Raw genomic sequence first — 20,690 nt, forward strand, 5'->3', positions numbered from 1 at the left:
TTGTTGTCCTGACTGAAGTTTGGTCCGTTTACAGCATCCTGCCATGCGATTGCATTTGATCCTCACGTCAACTTTTATCAAGTGGAAAAAAGTTAGCGTTCATCCACCAGCTTCACTTTTTATGTTATGCTAACATAGCTGTGTCGCTAGCGATCACGTAGCACATCATTATATACCAGCTAGTCCAACTTCAGTAACCCTACAAAAATCATTGCTGTTTAGTTTCCTGTCTACAGCAGAGCTGTACGTTTTATTTTTTTCTAGAAACCTCTCTGTCAGAACATGGCATATCATGTTTAGGTGGAAACTAGCAAGCTAACTTCCAGCTAACTTCTAATTCTGCTCGATTTTCATGTTTGCCTGGATATTAAACTTAATTGTTACACCTGGTAAAGCAGCGACACTGACCAATTTATTAAAGATGAAAGAATTTATTAGTTCTTAACATTTTTAACGCTCAGTGTTCGTTTGACTTTGGGACCTGAAGCGGACAGAATTTTGGACCCAGATTACTCTGCGAGGCTCCTGACTACAGTAGCGGTAATGCTCCGACAATCCATTAAGCGGTGCAGCTTCGTAGCTTACCAAAGTCGTACTAAAACATTTTTGACAGATTTTTTGAGCACCGTGTACCACATAAAATCAGTTCGAGGTGAATAAGCACAACCAGAATTCATACATTAAGGCAAACCGGATTATAAGGCGCACTGTCGATTTTTGAGAAAATCAAAGGATTCTAAGTGCGCCTTATAGTGCAAAAATAAGGAAGAAAAGAATATATTGCGATATATATCCTTACCGCACATGCTTTAAGTTATACTGCGATATGGATTTTAGGCCATATTGCACAGCCCTAATATGGCCTCATTCTGTAGCAGACAGGGAATCAAAGTCAAACGGAAGACGTAGCAAGTACAGTGCCAACCTCCAGACAATCTAGTAAACAGTAGGATCCTTTTACATGTACACATGTAAATAAGGAAGTGATTCGATTTTTGTCAGACCAGTAACAAAATATGAAGGAGATGTTTTGGGGTTGTGTTTCCCATCCAAGCATCCTGGCAGTTCATTTCATTATAAATCTGGTTAAAGTATAGGTTGAGTGGGAGTTACCGGATCTACTGTTTTTAGTTTGGGTTTCTATTAGTTTTCCAAAACTAGTTTAGGAGAGAAGCCGGAATCTGATGATCCATTGTGTGGTTGGTTCAGGGTTTTCTCTGTCTTTTGTTTGTTTTAGCTGGAACTCCCGTTTCCTTTTGTTTCCAACTGCAATTTCTGTTGAATGGCAGCAGTGTTGTGGTATCTCAAATGTTGGGTTGCTTTGAACCTTAAATTTAGGGATCATAACAGTAATTTACTCCAAAAAGCTTTAAACTAGTGACCCTCTGTAAAGTAAGAAAATTGAGTGTTTCCAAAACTGAATCTGTTAAGTATCTATTAGTGAAAGGCTTGAGACTGTTCTGCCTACACCTTTACTTACTCCGTGGATAATACTGCAGACATGGATGGGGAAAAAATGCAGCAGTTGAACCGCAATCTCAGTGATTTTACTAGGGGGCTCTTTGACAGATGATTGAAATCAGAAAATTGAAGGGGGCTGCACTCAGCATCCAAACAATTGACACCACATTCATTTGTTGCTCAGACACTACGACAGCCTGAACTGCACCTAGTCATGGTAAAGTCAACATGATTTCTCTTTTTCTGGTGCCTAAAAACCCAGAGTCTGAAGAGAATTTCAACAAAGGAACACTTTTCTTCCAATACCAAAAGACACTTAATTACAGTGAGTCAGATGAAAGGTGATCTGATCGTCTCACCAGAGGGTAGATCATCAAACGAGCTGCCTACAGGCCTCGTCACGATTCATCAGCATCTCCTCCTCTCAGCCACTCAGCTGTGATGACTTTGTCTGGATGTGACTGCTTTTCTCTCACAGACAGCAAGAGCTGACTGTGAAATATTGAGCACAGAAATATTGTACCTGATTGACCATCTCCTGGTCTCCAGCTGAGTTGTTCTGCTGGAGTGTGATGACTGTCTGAATGTCACAATGACAGAGTTTGTGATAGAGCGAGTGGCTGGGCATGGAAAAATGAAATATTACCTCCCGTTATCACTGCTGGCCTGTTGTTGCCGTAGCCTTGATGTGTCCTCTTTCTACTCTACTTGAACAGAGCTACATCTGTTACTGAAGTCTAAAAAAAAAACAAAAAACAAAAAACAGAATTTTTAAGGCACCCTGGCTGCTTCAGTACATGATGTTCAGAAATACCAGTACAAGGAAATATACTACCATCTAGTGCAGCAGCAACCAATATGAGAAGGCTTGGAGTCTGCCCCAGAGTTTATGTTTCATTTGTGTTATGGTGAGGTCAGGAACAATGCTCATTGTTACGACTGTTGTCGTAATTTTATCTAATATGTAAATCTGAGTGTGCAGGTGCCTCTCCGTGACCGGTGCATCCAGGGGGACGGATCGTACCGATTGGCTAATGACCAGGAGGCAGCATATAAGAAGACACCGCCATGGACGGCCAGTCATTCATCCTTGGCCCATCCCAACCGGCAGACTGTATGTTCACTGTTTAGTAATGTTTGTTTAATGCAGGAGTATGTAGGGGTGGACCGCCTTTTTGTTTGATTACAGTTTTCTCCTGTTTTTGTTAGTTAGGGAGGTAAGTCATTGTCGTTTGGTTTAATTCTTTTCAATAGGTAAGTTTGATTTATCCCTGAGATAGGCTCCCTTTTGTTTGTTGTTTTGGCCTTAGGTTCACCCCGAAGTTATAATTCGCTCCCTTCCTTTGTTTCTAAATTCACTCATTGTAAATAAATCACTGTCACGGGTCGGGGATGAGTTCCTGCCCCAAGTGGAGGAGTTCAAGTATCTCGGGGTCTTGTTCGCGAGTGATGGGAGAAGGGAGCCGGAGATCGACAGACGGATTGGGGCTGCAGCTGCAGTAATGCAGACGCTGCACCGGTCCGTCGTGGTGAAGAGGGAGCTGAGTGTAAAAGCGAAGCTCTCAATTTACCGGTCGATCTACGTCCCTACCCTCACCTATGGCCACAAGCTGTGGGTAGTGACCGAAAGAACGAGATCGCGGATACAAGCGAATGAGCTTCCTCCGAAGGGTGGCTGGCCTCTCCCTTACAGATAGGGTGAGAAGTTCGGCCATCCGGGAGGGGCTCAGAGCCGCTGCTGCTCCACATCGAAAGGAGCCAGCTGAGGTGGTTCGGGCATCTGACAAGGATGCCTCCTGGACGCCTCCTGGGTGAGGTGTTCCGGGCATGTCCCACCGGGAGAAGGCCCCGGGGCAGACCCAGGACACGCTGGAGAGATTATATCTCTCGGCTGGCCTGGGAACGCCTTGGTGTTCCCCTGGATAAGCTGGAGGAGGTGGCTGGGGAGAGGGAGGTCTGGGCCTCTCTGCTTGGGCTGCTGCCCCCGCGACCCGGCCCCGGATAAAGCGGATGAAGATGGATGGATGGATGGATGGATGTAAATAAATCACTGTCAAAAAGTATTAATTGCGTGATGTGCTGCTTGGGGTTGGACGGGGATGGATCACCCTTGTGTTATGGTCTGGCCATGCCTAGATGGGTCATAACATAACATAGACTGTGATGTTTGAAAAATGTTCACTTGCTACCCAAATGTGCCAAGAAAAAAAATGCCCGCAGCATTACACCATCAGCACCAGCCTGAACCTTTGATACGAGGCAGGATGGATCCATGCTTTCATGATGTTTATGCCAAATTCTGACCTTACAGCCAAAATCACCCAAATTGTCCAGTTTTGGTGAATTACAGCTTCAGTTTCCAGTTCTTGGCTGACAGGAGTGGCACCCAGTATGCTGCTTCTGTTTTCAGAGTCGTTCTTCTCAGTTGCTGTTGTTTTCCTTTACCAGCTCCACCAGTCTGGCCATTTTCCTTTGACCTCTTGCATCAACAAGCAATTTTGACCCAGAGAACTGATGCTCACTGGGCCCAGGGACTTCCTTTGGTTGCAAGTCCAACTGTGTATTTGCATGTAGAAGTTTAAAAAGATTAATCTACGTCTCAAATTATTTATGACCTCAATAAAAAGTTTGCTGATAAGCTAATGATCTAAATCATTAGTTAACATGGCTTTACCCTGGGAATACACTGGGTGAGTGTCGTTCACACATTGTAGTAGCATTCCAGTATTGGAGCTTTCTGTGTGCATGGGGAATTTTATTTCTAACACCTATTGGATTTTCTATGCCAATCTTGTATCTGTCTTATTGCCCTCTGGGATGCACTGTGGCACCTCTAGTGGAATCGCAAGCATTTCTTTGAGTGACAGCAATCAGCTCCATGCATTGAAGTCCCTCTCCTTACATATTACATCTGGTTTTAAAAAAGCAAAATAATTAACAGCAAAAATGCTCAACTTCAGCCTTAAAATCAAGAATCCATGAACCAATGGGGGTTAAGTCTATCCTTTACAGTGACTTCACATTCTTATGCAACACACAGAGTATTGAAAGTGAAACGTTTTAGTAATGCTGCAGGCCAGCCAGCTAAACTTGGCACAGAGCTTGGGAAACAGGAAGCTCCAGATATGGGTGACAGTTCTCTTTAGGCTCATGACTTCGAGCGCCCCCGTTCAAATCGTCTAAATGTTTTCATATTTAGCAGTTTTAGATAAAAATGGAAAACATGTTTTGGATGGTGACATGCCAACTGAGCATTTAGTCCGTCTCCACCCTACACCGTTGTGACTTAATAACAGGACTTCAGAATAATGGCCCAATGAGGCTCACGGTTATGATTCACAGCACAAACTACGGATAGCTTTTTTCAACAAAATGTTTTCCCGAAATGATCACCACAGAAAATGGTTGATGCAGAGCTCATTTTGCTTTTTCTTCTTTCGCCTCTTCTTCTGACTCCAAAACAGCGTGCAGCCAAAGAAACAGAGATGTCCCATGGCTAACACTCCTGCCAACAGAGCATCTTTGTGGCTATAAATAGTCAGTTTTCAATCTTCCCTTGTAGCTTCTTTAAAAGTGCTTCCTGGGAAATCTATCCCTTTTTTCAGATAGTAGGGTACATTATTTAATACTCTGCTGCTCAAGGATTAAATGACAAATCAATAAATATTTTTCAAAGTCCAAAGATCATTCCTGGATGGAAGATCCACAATCTTTTATTGAACCAACCTCTTCACACTAATGGAGTCTTGTCATTACACATTTTTTTCCACATACACATGTAAGAGTGTTAACCTAAAATAATGTCATCATCTTCCCTCTCCCATCTCCCCCCAAACCAAAACGTCAAACAGGGCACTGACTCAGAGCAGATAGCGTGAACAGGACAGGAGACTGATAAATAGAAAGAGACATGAGAGAGGGCACACAGAGGACCAAAAAGAAGATAAACGTGTTGTAGGTGGGTCATTTGGGAAGAGAGAACTTTTGCTACCTCTTCTGGGTGTTAGCTTGTCTTTTTAAATCCTTCCTCCTCTTGCTATCAGCCACAGTTCCCCAGGCCTCCAATATCACGCTTACCACTTGCACATATGGAAAGTAATTTTTAGTGTTCAATATAGCATAGCACAGCATATGCACAGGTGTTAAAGATACATATTGTTTGTGATATTATTGTAATAAAATTCTCTTGATTAAAATTGACTGTAATTATTTAACCTCATTAATTTATTAATGAAACTAAACTTTTTACTTGTGCAATTAGATGAAAAAATATGAAAACTATTACAAAATAATTTGTCAAATGTGCAGCTCTTCCTATTAGATAACCAAGCTCACATTTTAATTCATAAATGTAAAAAGAACTGCATGCCAGAAGATGAAACAAGAAAGAAAAAAAAAGATCAGGAACATTTTTTGGTAATGTAATACTCAAAATATTCCCCTAGAGAGAGACTTTAAAGAAAGCGAGGAAGCAAAGCTAAGCATGAACAAGCAGCAGGGAAAACACTAAGTTCGTTTCCCTCAGATGTCACCAACTGGCAACACACTCGAGAAACAGTTTTTTTAAAGTCTTTAAAAAAATTTCTGTACATTTATTCAACCGCTGACCTGAGCGTCACCCCCACGTCTTTTTTCTCATTAAGCAAAGTGGCACTTGTTCCTGTAGCTCATTTTAGTTCATTGCTGCAGCCATTATGTGACAATGTCACATGTCTGAATTCTCATTTCTGCACTGGAGAAAAAAAATTAAAATTATAATTAAAGGTTTAAGTATCTCCTACTTATTTATTATGAGAACAATCTAAATAAATCCCAAGATAATATATTGAGTTTTAAGTTTGAGATTCACTCTTAATATAATCACATTTGACTAACTTGAGGCTAAACCAGAGTTCCTTATATATTTAAAATTACCAGAACTGTATGGAGTAAATATCGTCTAATTTCGTTAGCAAACAAATGCAAATGATTCAATGTAATTTGCATATTTAACTTGGGGAATGCATTTTCCCCCGAGGTTTCCATGTTTTCTAAAGCCATGTGCTCAGTGGCATTGTGCAAGTGTTTCTCGCACTTCCTTGTAACATCTCCAGATTTACATCTATATTTAGATCAAACAAGCTCTTGATCCCTGAGTATTGAGCTATTTTTCCATAACAGCCACCAGAATCATCACAGCAATGTCCCCTGGACCCAGCTGGAGATAAGGGAGTCTTTCCCCTCTGAGATTTCTTAATATTTCAACACGATCATGCTACCGTGGCTTCTCATTATCTTTGTATCATTTCGTTTGAAAACTACATACCCTAAAAAGATTATGAGTGCTAAAACAGCATTGGATTGTCTGCAGTTAACTTTGGTCATGCATCAAATAAGGATACAGCATGTGAATAGGCAGAGCTGGTTTTAGAGTAGGTGGTAAATATTCAGTAATATATATCCAGTTTAATCATTTATAATTCAGACCTTTGCTGAGGACTTTCCAAACCCCCAATCAACACTAAAAGATAAAACAGTTCAAAAGTTCACAAACTGCAGCATCTTGAGGCACTGTTTAGATCAAGAGGAAAAACTTTTTCATGTTTGAAACTTTAAATGTGATCTTTAAATTCACCAGGTAATATTTATCCATTTTGGTTGGGGCTCAAGTACACCAGTGGCCTAAAATATGGCCGTGTTAGTGAAAATCTTCCTACCAATAATTTTGAATTCAATAAAAAACCAAAATAAGATGCACAGAGAGATGTGCGGATTGACCGTCTGGAGAACTGAGTCAGCCAATTTCCAGCATTCTTGGCTGAGACTAGTCAGGCTTGTGTATTATGAGCCGTAATGCCATATGAGCATTATGGCGATGATGAGCCAGTCCGTTTCATGCATGTACAAAATACTCACAGCACCACAGGCAAACAGCCATGCCCACACTCACAGCCACATGCATTCATTAGCATGGAAGGTAATGAGTAGGGGGACCACTAAAATGTTTGCAAATAAACTACCAACGCAAAAACAGCTAAAGCTTAAGCCATCATGTGCTCAGAGTGAACCACAAGCCAGCAGCCTCGGTATGAGCAAAGGATCAAAGCAGTTACTAGGAAAAAATCTTCAAAAATACAGTTTTACATTTATATAGCAGACAAAATACATCAAAAAGTACATTTGGAACCTTTGGGGCTATTTTAGGCACTCTTTATTTGGTATGCATGGGTCAGACAACACTCACTTTCAAAGTCAGCCTTTAATTTCATATCTATATCTTTTGTATTTGTGATGATACAACATCTGTCTGCAGACAGACAGAAAAAACAGACATAGAATCAACTGCCTAAGTACTCAAAACTGCCTTTTTAATGTGCCCTGTTACAGTATGTGTCAAGTTAACTAAAACTACTTTTGGAAATAAATAAACCTAAGGCTCTGATGGAAATGTTTATTGATACGTCTTCACAACTGTCAACTGCCTTCAAAAAAATCTTGTTTTGTCATACTTACTGTGATGCTACAATGAAAAATTTTCAAACACAAAATCTAAACTAAAGTGAGCAAATTGATACAGGAAATTTACCTAAACTAATTAAAAAAAAAAAAAAAAAACAACACAGATGAGGTGAGTCAGAATTCCTAACGCAGGTCATTCCACACCATCATTTCACACAGCAAACGCTCAGATGATTTGTCTTTAAGCATGAGGTGGGTCACCAGGTTTCTGGCTGATCTCAGGCTGCACTGCGGTTAGTACGGAAACAGCAATTTGAGAATATATTTTGAAACCAGGCCATGAAGTGCTTTAAAAGTAATAAATAATATCTTAAAATCGATTATCTGAGTAGGTCACCATCCTCATACTGACAGTTCTGGTTACAAAAATGTCGAACAAACTAGCTCTGCTATTGATTCATTAATGAACTCTGGAGGTCCATTTAAAGGATCACATCATTCCCTTTCTCCTCTAATATTTCTAGTAGCATCTCTCTATTTAGAGTGTTTGACATTGACTTTTCCAAACAAATAACTCTCTCTGAAATTGTTGTAACTACTTCTACACTGTGGCTCCCAACAAACTCAAATAACTTTATATCCAAAATATAATGACTAAACAATGACCCTCCAATGTCTAACTAAACATTTTGCCTGTTCCATTTAACACCTAATTAACGTGTCATAATGTTATTAAACTATTTTTTTCTCTAAATATTTACTTACATAAATTAGAATGCTTCCAATTCTGGAATAACATTAGTATAATTATAATCTTACAGTTTATTTGCAACACTGGTATTACGCAGTTGTTCCCTCCGAATTTCTATTATCTGTACTTATGAGGTATTGCTGAGTCATGTAGGCCCATTTAAAATGCATTTTTCATTCAAGTTTAAATCATTTGAACTAACACACATGCATCTTAGCTACAGATGTAGTTTCATCTAAGTGAGCCCTTTTGTAACAGTCACAGATTTCTTCCTAATATTGTGAAGTACCATGCTGCATCATCAAGCATTTTTCTATTAGCTCATATTCACCTTCTCACTTTTTGGGTAATTTTTAATAATTTCTCTTGCAAATATATATTTAACTGCATTATCTGGCGCACAACTGTCTAGCTTGTGGCAAAACAAGGGGAAATATTCATGTAGTATTGCCAGTGTTATTGCTAACTATCCCTCACTGAAGCTGCTTTCATGCATGAACGACAGTTTAAGGAGAATCGGGTCGAGATATTTTTCACTGCTTTCCTTCCTTACACATAGCACACAGCAGGACATGATCCACGCGACTGAGGTGAGAGATGCCCGGGAGACAACACGTGACGCCTGTTTGCTAGCTGTGAATGCAACAGAAAAATAAGCTGCACATCGGTGTAGTTCGATAATCACGCTAACACTGTGCTAAGGAGCCAGAAGTTTAAAGACAAGCTAATTTTTGATCTGGCTGTGCTGGAAGTGAAAATTCTCACAAATGCACACCTTGTCCAGCTCAAAACCTTATCAGCTGCATATATCAGTCTTCTTAGATATGGGAAAGCACTCTCAACTCCAGCAGCAGACCTTATCTCACCCTTGGGGCAACTCATTCCCCAGAGACATCACAGTGACAGATATACTGCCCAATGAAAATACCCTCACAGCACTAATAACACCAGCCCCCACATGTAGTGGTAATCAAAGAGCAGACAGCAAAGCTCAGGATGAGTATGTGTGTGAGGCAGCCTGCATGTATACATGTGTGTGTGTGACTGCATGTGATCAATAATGAGTCTCTAGTGTGGGAGTAAAAGTGGTGCTGGATATCAGACATGAGTTCAGAGGTCACCGGTTTCAGCAGCTTCACTGCATTACTGATTTTTATTTCTGCATTTCTTTTTTAAACAAGTCATTTGCTGGAGTTTCCTTGCAATTATTTCTATTTGTAACACATTAGGACCACATGAAGCCTGTCACGCTGACACTATATTTATTAAGTGCCATATTACAGCTTAGTGTATTTGTTTCCACAAAGAGCAGTAAAAATACAACTTTATTCAAGTTCAGCCTGAATTTACATGACTTCATAAAAAGGAATAAAAGAGGCAAAAGTGTTAACTTAGATATCCAGTGTTGCTGAGACAGCTCACGGGTAAGGATGTATATTGAATTTCACATTTTTATTTTGATTTATCACTTACTTATGTGAGGACGAAATGATGCACTAGAGCATAATTTAATTTTCATAAATCTCACGAGATGGTTTACTCCGCTCCAGGCAGATCTCTGAGTATTTCATCTGGAGATTAAGGATGATAAGACAAGCACATTTTAGCTATGGAGTCTTGGGTCATGCAGAAGCAGGGCTGCAGAGCTTCCCTGCTAGTATATCTCAACGACTACTTTGTTAGGTGCACCTGTTCAACTGCTTGTTAAAGCAAACATCTCTAATATATCGGCCAATAGCATGGCAACAACTCAGTCCATTTGGTCATGTAGACATGTGCAAGGTGACCTGCTGAAAATCAGCATCGTACTGGGGAAGAAAGACAATTTAAGTAACTTTAAACACAGCATTGCTGGTCCTGCCAGACCGGCTGGTCTAAGAATCTCAGAACAGGGATTTTCCCTCACAATGATCTCTATTTACAGAGCATGGTCCAAAAAAGAGAAAATGTATAGCCAGTAAGCCACAGTTCTCTCTTGTTGATGCCAGTGTTCAGAGGAGAATGCCCAGTCTGCTTTGAGCCGATAGGAAGGCAACGGGAAGTTGCCTTCCTATCAGATGAAGAAGAGCATCTCTGAATACACAGCAGATAGGGAGCAGAAGACCACACTGCGTGCCTGTCCTCACAGCTAGGGAAAAGAAAGATCTCAATCCAACGGAGCACCTTTGAGATGTGGTGGAACAGGAGATTCATATTATGGATGTGCAGCAAACAAATCTGCAGCAATTCTGTGATGCTATCACATCAGTACAGACCAAAATCTCAAAGGAATGTTTCCACCATCTCATTAAATCTGTCCACAAAGAACTAAGGCAGCTCTTAAGGCAAGTACTGGAAAGCTGTACCTAATGAAGTGGCAAATAATTGCAAAGTCTTGACAAGTGCATTTTTATTATAAGGTTCAAGGAGGACTGCAGTGCTTCCTGCAATGTATATAGCCAAGAGTAAACCATATAAAAGGCACAAAGTCTATAAATAGCTCGGTGTAATACTCACTGCTGGTTTTTTTCTTTAAATCTAAGAACAATGTTAAAGAAAAATGGGACAAATCGTTAACTGTAAAGTAAATGGTGCTAGTATATGCTGAATATGTTAACTGCAGAGGCCCACAGAAAGTGTCACTGAGCTGCTAAAACTAAAATGATCATATCAATAAAGAAATGTGACCTTAACTGCACATTTTTATGAGAGCAACCACACACCCTAATGAGGTTTCAACTTCATGACCCAGTAGTCATGAAGTATAGTTACAGTATGTCATTGCCAGGCATATGACGTCATTGTGACCTCAGCCTGTCATATTATTACATTTCATGGAAAGGCAAAACACACACACAGACACACACAAACCCAAAAATATGGCCTTTGCTGTGTAGAGTGAGACCTCCTACACAAGCCTTCCTGAGTGCAGGCGATGTTTACATGTACTACGTAGTGTGATATACCGACACACTCATGTAAATGCATACTTGTGCCAATAAGGAATTGCATGTGCCAAGAGGAGTCTTGTATTCTGCTGAAAGCCAAAGAAATGCTCCCCTGATGCCCAGCCACATGCCATCTGTCTGCTGCATGATATAAATCCTCACTATGCAACAAGGACGAGCATGAATACACCTGTAAAATACAGACACGCACACACAAAGAGGAAGGCAGAGAAATTCACAGGTTCCACCTACAAATACTAACTAGAAATCTGCCTCACTGGGCGGGTCACGTTATCCCATCTTATTCCAAGTGTTCAGCCAAGAGACACGTGGAAGATTTAACACACATGGCAACATGCATACAACTTCTGTAAAGACAATATTTGCCCATTACTAGAAATGGAAGCAGACAGCAAATGCAATTAATGTGCACGACTCACACAAACAGCACTTGTTCAACAGCATATGAGGAAAGAAATGACTTCTAAGCACCTGGGCACTATTTACCGACTGTGCTCCTGAGCTGGGAAATGTATCATTTTATAGTTAATGACACCAGATTTTTTAATACTTTGTATTAATTGATCACAATACTTTACACACCTCATATTAAAAAACAATCCTCGAGCATTTTGACCCAATGAAACTAAAAAAAAAGCTTAAAAAAGGACAGCAGATAAACGCTTACAAATGTATAAGGGTTAAACACGCCTTACCCCATAAACGTTTGCATTCTTACTATGTCATCACTTTAGAAAAATAGGTTATTGTATTGTTGTACACAATTCTTTCTGAATCTGAGGCCGAGGCTATACATCCATTTCAGAATATAAAGAGAAACCATACCTGCGGACACACACACGCTGATTTCGCGGTTACCCCCTATACACCATCACACATCTTCTACCAACCACGGGATTTCAGTCATTCATCAGAAAGGCATCTACTGCGCCGTGCGTGTCTGGGAGGGCTGTGGACTAGGCAGTCTCTGATTTGGGGGGGCGGGGAGATGGGCCAATTTTTTATTTTTTTATTTTTTAGCTGGACCGAAAACACAATTTTGCTCAGCAACAGAGGCGACACATTTGCACAAACCTCCGCTTGTTGTTAATGGATACGCAATACAGAAGCAGATGAAAATAATCGCCAAAAACAAAATAAAAATCATATTTGTGTGAGCGTAAAGCGCCACAGGGAGGTCACTGTTGCTGCTGGCAGAGACAGGTGTCTAAATACCGATATCGATTCTGTGCGAGCTTTAAAGCCATTATTTTCCACGCATTCTCACTGAACCCACACAGAAAGCCTTTTTCATTGAAGAGGACTCCAGCGCTTTGACTTAAGGTCCGAACTTGCCCCAGCAACAGACAATAGCTGCACAGTCCCGTTTCCTCTCATTTCTTCCCCACAGCATCTGCGGGCAACGCAAACACTTACCGCGATGAGATGGAGAAATATTCCACATAAAATGTGACTCCATTAAAGAAGAAGGTGAAGAATGTGGGTGGGGGGGAAAGGGGGGAAGCCGTGAACTGCACCCACGCTACTACCGCTACTACTACTCCATCGGCTGGGCAAAGCGTCCGCTCTCGGTTTGTGATGTGGATCACGCAGCGTGTGAGCCCATGAGGATGGATGCTGTGCCTTTTCGGGGGGCGGGGACAAGACGCGTACTCATCTCCAATGGAGCGTATTTAATTCTGTGTAGGGACCCTTGTGTCACAATCAAGTAGGCTGTGTAGCCCACTTTTATCCAGTCACCCTGCCCTGTAGACCTCCAGGTTAGTGGAAAAAATCCTGGATTTATTCACCTTGTCTCAGAAAGACAGCATGATGTCTGTTCAGGTCTGCTTAATATATTCATGGAGCTCCACACGTTCACAGGTGGATGGTTTCTGAGATGTGGGTGCTGCTGATTGAATTCTGAAGATTCATACCGGCGCTCGTGTTTGGTAAAAAAAAAAACAAATAAACACGATTTTTGCGATACTGTAGATAATTCAGATTCATTTTTGCTTATATCACAGAAATGTCGACACAGGTGGATTTGACGATGAAATGTACACACATTAATTCCAAATATGTGATAATTTATATATGCCTGAAATTACTAACAGCTCCTTTAAAAGGGCACTTTCAAAAAGTTTTCTATGCAAATCATATCACACACCTCTCCATGTTGCCTGTACGCATTATCTAGATGTGGAGCTCCTCCAGAAGCAGTATGGGCACACTTTACTTCCTCGTTGGTGTTAGACCCGCCTCCACAGAAACCGAGTTTATCCAATAGCCTCAATCCTTGAAGTAGCTATGCTTCTGGATTTTTTTAGCCCCATTCATAGGGGAGTGCTCTTACTCTAAACCATGTAGGGCTAACGCCTAATTCTGACTTTTTTCCTTTAGTTTTGAGACTTTTTTTATATTCAGGATTCTAAGAGGAAAATTATAAATATTACAGAATTCTGAAAAAAAGTGACAATTCTGGGATTTCTGAAAAGAGTTCATTCAACGCATATGGGTGGCCCCATTCCTTTTCTGTACAATCGTATCTAATGTTAATAGTAATTTTCTTAATGACATAATGTGCCTATCTGAATAGATTTGTTACCTGGTGTTATGCTAGTTTTAGATATACCTACAGGTCACTGTTAGCAGTGGCTGTGTTGGGGTTTTGAATGAGTACAAATAATTGGGAGACAGTTTGATGTGTATAGAAGCACACTGGTAGTTTTTGATTGCTTATTTGTGAAGGGTTTTTTCTGCTTTTTGTAGTGTGGCCAATGTTTTTAAGTGTCTGTTTAATATGAATTCAATAAAACTGCACATATGGCCAGTATGAGTGCAGATGAGCAACAGGACAGTAGAACACAACTTTGTGAGTTTGAGGTTTGAGAGATCCTCAGTGACATATTGCACCCTCTCGATGGTGACATGTTAGTAGGACAAAGGTACAGGATCCCACTTTTTCAAACGTCTCATGCCCAGAGATCTTTTCTACCTTGTATTTTAACACGGTTGAACAAATTCAGTTCAACAGTCCATGCTGGGGTCCCCATCTTCCTGTTCTATGCATTTTTGGTCTATTTCTTTAAATACAGGTAATATAGTATGGCGTGGGGGGTATTTGCATATAGTTGCGTTTTGATTTTGAGCTGATTTTACTGAAGCACTTTCTTGCTGCGAATGCATGTAGCTGTTATTTTGATGGTTATGGTTATATTTATCCAACAGTTGCCACTAGATAAATGTATAATTTCTGAAACCATAGTAAATGTCACAGCTATTTTTCCATTGATTAATAAGGCTCATTTTCTCGGTTGTCTAGTCACCGATCACCAGTTTTTAAAATAGCTGTGAAATTTATATCGAAGAGTTCAATTTTAGGACATGCCTCAATTTCCAGAGGCGAAATTCCTTCTGAAGTATAATAAACCCAATGATAAACAAAAGAAATATTCTGATAATAAGAAGCATTCTGAAGGGTTTTATGCTTAATTAATTGCCAAGGGCAACTGTTAAAGCGTTGTCCCTTTTTGTATTAGGCATACTCATGATCACTTCCTCAGTACAGGGGCATGGTTATGCTAGGGAGGGTTTGGGCTAAGATTTTACTTCTATGACTAATTAGAATAAAACACATTCATGGATAGAACCACAGTTCATTTTGATAGCACCATTACCTCATGGTTGAATCTTGTGCTTAATTGTACATTACATGTTACATTGATTTGGTTGGGTATTTATTTCTAACAGAATTTTCTGGTTTCCCTTCCCGAGGGAAGACCATTTCTACTTCTTATCCATGTTTTTTTCCCCAAAGTGTAGCTTATTGAATAATTTATCTTGTCTCAACGGATAGACTAAATTCCCACCTCTCCAACCCAGTAACTTGTAGCATTAGCACTGTGAAAGCACTGCTACCATAACTGGGACGGATGCATTTAAGCCAAATCACAGTATTCATCACTGCTACAAGAAACACTGGTGTGTTCAGTGATCTAGATTCAGCGAGCATGCTACATTACACTCCATGCTCAGGCTCCCCATCTTCCTGTCCTGTGCATTTTGAGTCCAGTTCTTTCACTCCTCCGCTTCTTTCTTAGTAGCTTTAGGTCACATGTACCAAGCTGAGCATGTAAATACAGGTATAAGACCTGATATTACTGTAAAAATCAAGAAATGTCCAAACAGCACAAGTTGATTAGCAAAGGGGATGCAAAATGTTATGGATGGATTTGTATCTAATTTTTGGTACTAAATGGGGGCAGTGATAGCCTAGAGGAAGACAATCGTGATTGGTACTGAATGGTTTTAGGTACAAGTTAACACATTATCTGAAGCATAAAGGGAAAAAATTCCTTTCTTAAATAATGCGTTATTAAAAAAGAACCCAGATGTAGTCACATTTCTTTTGAATGAATGCAAGGATAATTAGGAATGATCCAAAATGTCAAAAAACAGACTCAGTAAAGAAAAGCCTTAAAACTAACAGCAGCATGAAATGAAATTAGTAAATGCATTTACAGTAAATACTTTCCATTTGCTTCTGCTTTTTTCTCATGTGATGACGATATACCATGGGACAGCTGCATAGGAATGCACAGCTGGGTGGACATGTAAAGACTCCTGGGTTAACACGTGCCATTTGGTCTCCAGAACTTCATCAAAAGAATATTGTCTAGCGACATTTTACTTTTTAGTGTCAGGCATGTTTGTGGTACTTCTAAAATACTGCAACCTGTTAGTCAGACTGAAATTCATTTTTATACTAACCAGCCGCTTTGTTAGGTCTCTTTTTCAGCTGCTTGTTAATACTCGTTATATGACAGGAATTCAGTGCATTTAGGCATGTAAGCATAGTCAAGGCAATCTGCCGAGATTTAAATAATAATGCAAATAATGGTGATTTAAGTGACTCTGAATGTGACATGGGTGTAGGTTCCAGAAAGGCTGGTCCGAGTATTTCAGAACCTAGTGATTTGTTCTGTTTTGTTTTGTTTACTCCAGGGAGAGTGCACTAAAAAAGAGAAAATATCCAGTGTGTTGCAGTTATCTGAGTGAAAAATGCCATGTTGATGCCAGAGATCAGAGGAAAAGGTATGTGTGCAGAAGGACATCTTTGGATGCATACCCCGTCACACCTTTAAGCATATCAGCTACAGCGGCAGAAGAGGACACCAGGTGTGGCTCCTGTCGGCTAAGAACAGGAAACTGAGGCTTCAATTCACTCAGGCTCACCAAAATTGGATGATAGAAAATTGGAAAAGGGTTGCCTGGTCTAATAAGTCTAATCTGCTGCAGCAACATTTGAATGGTAAAGTCAGAATTTGGTGTACACTATATGAAAATATCAATCCATCCTGCCTTGTCTTTAAGGCTCAGGTGGTGGTGGTGGTGTGATGGTAGGGGCAATATTTCTTTAGCATTAGCTTAGTTTGGTTTGTACCAACTGTGCATATCTTAAACACCACAGCCTACCTGAGTATTGTAACTGATCATGTCCATCCCTTTATCACCACAATGTACCCATCTTCTGATGGCTGACTTCAGCAGGATAACATGCCATGTCACAAAGTTCGAACCATCTCAAAGTGTTTTGTTAAACATGATAATGAGTTTATTGTAGTCAAATCACCTTCACAGTCACCAGATCTCAATCCAATAGAGCACTTTTGGGATGTGGTTGAAAATGAGATTCACATTCATAGCAAACAACTGTGTGATGCTATCACATCATATCAGTCAATATGGAACAAAATCTGTGAGGAACATTTCCACCACTTTGTTGAATCTATGCCATGAAGAGTTAAAGCAGTTCTGAAGAAAAAAGCATGTCCGACTCGGTACTAGCAAGATGTTCCAAATATAGCAGCTGGTGAGTGTATATCTATGGCTCATCAGGAGGGAATATGTTGTGATAGTTTTCAAGTTCCTCTTGCTGGAATGTCTCAGATTAATCAGATTGTGTTTTGTTTACTAATATTTTGTTGACACTTGTGCAAAAAATTTGGTGTTTCCTCATTAAAATAAATGTGCTGTTACTACTGGCGGCTTTGCAGGACACATCCTGATTGTAAATGTTGTATATAGTTGGTTAATATGTCACTGAATTTGGCATGATGAAGCTTTTATTTGTTTGAGTCCTATAATATACTGAACTGGGTGGATTAAACATTTAATTGCTACTGATAGAACTTCAATAAACGCAGAATTTAAAAAACGAAATACTGTATTTGAACCAGTATGATTCTTTAGGCCAGATGTTCCAGCATGTCCAGTTTTGCTGCACTAAATTTCCGAGAGTCAGAGTCAGTCAGCTGGGAAAACTGGTTTACAAGAGAGAGGTCAACTGAGAGTTATTCAAACAGTCAAACAAAACAGCCCGGTGTGGTCAGAGCACACAGGATGTCATTGGAGTAGCAGGAGCACAGTGTTTGTTACAGTAGTAATCTGATATTGAAAATCCCCTTCCCTGAAAACATAATCAATATACTGAACAGTAATTTACAACAAGAGCATGATACATTATTTTCTGGGAAATGTAAGAATTTAACCCCACCGCTACCAGCCATTTTAGCAGATTTATGGTTAGGGTTCACATATTTGGTGGTCATATGTTCAGGGTAAAAGGATATTTCACACCTGAATCTAATTTACATTTACCTGTGGCCTCTACTGTTTATCCATGAAGATCATGAAGATATCTGCTGTGGAGACATCAGCCTTTGCCCAAATAAAGAAAGTACATGAGAATTGCCATGTAGTTCTCACAGGTCTTTCTGGAGCATCAGACAGCAGCACACACTAACACCATCAGAGACTCTGATGTGTAAAATAATTTCATTTTTATCAATATTTTTATATGCACCTAAACTGACATATACTGTACAAACACACACACAGAGCAATATCTGCTTTCATTGCATCCCACAGCACGCTTGTCATCTCATATAATCTATGCCTGTTATGCCTGTTATGCTCTCCATCTGCCAAAGAGGCTTGACACAGACTCAGCAGCATAGCATAGTGTTTTACCAGTAATAAAGCATAGTGGTAAGAAGATGACTGGAGTGCAATCCAACATCTAAACTGAGTTTGGAGTCAAGAGTCTAAATATATATTGTGCTCATTGTGCTACAGTTTAGATGATGGGGTTACATAGTACCCAGCTTTACTCCTCTGCAAAAAAGCTAAAAAGAACAAGGGGAATTATTACAGTAGAAAAGAGGATGTGAAGACAGGTGGGCAGAAACAATTATCAATAAAGACGTGTGATTATACACCCATCAAGGTTATTAGGGTGTAAGAAATATTCTGGCTGAACCACAAATAAATGTACAATAGAATCATTTCATGTCAGTCACTGAAGAATAATTTAAAATGTTTACTCAATTCAACTCAAATTTATTTTAGAGCACATTTTAAAGCAACTCCCACTGAGGAAAGTTTCTTTCTGTTAAAAGGAAGTTCTTCCTTCCCACTGTCGCTCAAACACTTGCTTATAAGTCATCTGATTCTTAGGGTTTCCTCTGTTTTCTTTTTATTATTGCAGAGTCTTTACTTTACAATATAAAGCACCTTGAGGCAACTGTTGTTGTGATTTGGTGCTATATGAATAAAACATGCTTGAATCAACCCTGATTTATAACTTTCTAATATTGTCAGTTCTAATTAATCACTTTCAAGGCCCTGCACATTTGTACGAAGCCAAGAGGTAGCAAAGGATGGTCACTGCAGACTGAAGTCTGGCCTCACCAAACAATCAGTAGTGAAGAGAACTACTCCTACACTTATAGAGCAGGAACTATTTTTTCTAGCGCAACATTTTTGCAGAAGCATTTCACTACAGCTGTCTTTTCCATGTGGGCACCTTTTCACAGTACAGTCAATTTAAATAATAATCTTCTTATGAACAAGAACATTTTTATACACATAAAGTGTAAGCTAAAAAGATAACAAGGCTTATTATATATGTGTGTCCTTGCGGTGTACTGCAACATGGTAGTCATGCATGCATAAGGAAAGTGTGACTAACCAAAAAATGAGTGTTTGGCCTTCAGGGAAGAAAGGGACCACGGTAAAAATGAAATGAAATGACACAGATTTATGCAACATCCTAATGTAAGGCAAGAGTCTGCCAAAGCCTAACCGATCAAGGCCTTTTACTTCTGTTCAAGCAACCATGCATTTCAGGTTCTACCTAAAATTAAATATCTGCTAAAAACACATTTTAATACCTTAGTTTTTGTTCAAATTTTTTAACATTTGCTTTTACACTTCATTCTGGTGACATGCTCTTTAACTGGAAAGTTTCACACATGCATATGTATATGTATCCATCCATGTATGTACATGCACCTATTAACATCACGTTAATATCTGTACACTGTAGCTTTTAGACCAAATGTGAAGTAACTGTGGGATTTTAGTAGTCATTTATTGATTACTACAATATTACTTCACATGTGTAGCATTCTCCAGAAGTCCCATGTTTCCCCCATGTAACAAATCAGCAATAGTGGTATGTCCTCTTCATATTGTTGTCACGCAATTGTATTAATGGCAGAAAGGCATGATTTTTACCTTTTTAATGTGTGCAATGTGTATTCTGTATTTTAGCGTCTCTGCTCTTTTCACAGGATTGTGTGAGACTAATGATAGTCACACTCCAGATCTCCCTCTTCAGCAGTTTGCCAACTGCCATGACTCCTCTCTCCAGCTCTCAGTTAAGTCTCTCAGTGGGTTTCAAAAGACTCTCGCTCTTTTCTCCTACACTAATAAGAAGCTGAATTTGTGCAACTGTACTTACTGATGGAGCCTCAGAGTCGGTCTGAGACTGACGGGTTAGTGTGTCTGTGTTTTGTGTGTGTCTACGACCCCATTATTCGGGAAGCTTATTGATCGGAGGGTGTTTAGTTTCTCGGCAACTCCTAAGCTGTGGGCTCGTTTCCATGGTAACCACACAGGCCAGCCGTGAAGCAGTGGCCTTGGCTGCAATCGATGTTGGAGAGGCACGCAATATAAAGAGCAGACAATGAAGAGGTTTTAAATGTACTACTGTCAAAGCCACAGAGTAATTTACAGTGAGAAAACAGACAAATACTTTGATGCTA

At 39.8% G+C, this 20,690-nt stretch overlaps 1 protein-coding gene across 3 annotated transcripts in view; it reads right to left on the reverse strand.

Moving 5' to 3' along the window:
- plppr1 (phospholipid phosphatase related 1) overlaps positions 1-13,233 on the reverse strand; it is a 56,651-nt gene extending 43,418 nt beyond the window's left edge. The window contains exon 1 of one of the 3 annotated variants that reach the window (XM_084934866.1): positions 13,015-13,230. The gene's annotated coding sequence lies outside the window, so the exon portion shown is untranslated. Of the gene's footprint in view, positions 1-12,423; positions 12,545-13,014 lie in introns of those variants that run through there. The other 2 variants (XM_084934867.1, XM_084934868.1) reach the window with 2 other exon arrangements.
- Between the last annotated feature and the right edge of the window lie 7,457 nt (positions 13,234-20,690).

This window comes from Perissodus microlepis, chromosome 7 (assembly GCF_051167445.1).
Source record: "Perissodus microlepis isolate ML-2025 ecotype Zambia chromosome 7, ASM5116744v1, whole genome shotgun sequence".
In the NCBI taxonomy this organism is placed as follows: Eukaryota; Metazoa; Chordata; class Actinopteri; order Cichliformes; family Cichlidae; genus Perissodus; species Perissodus microlepis.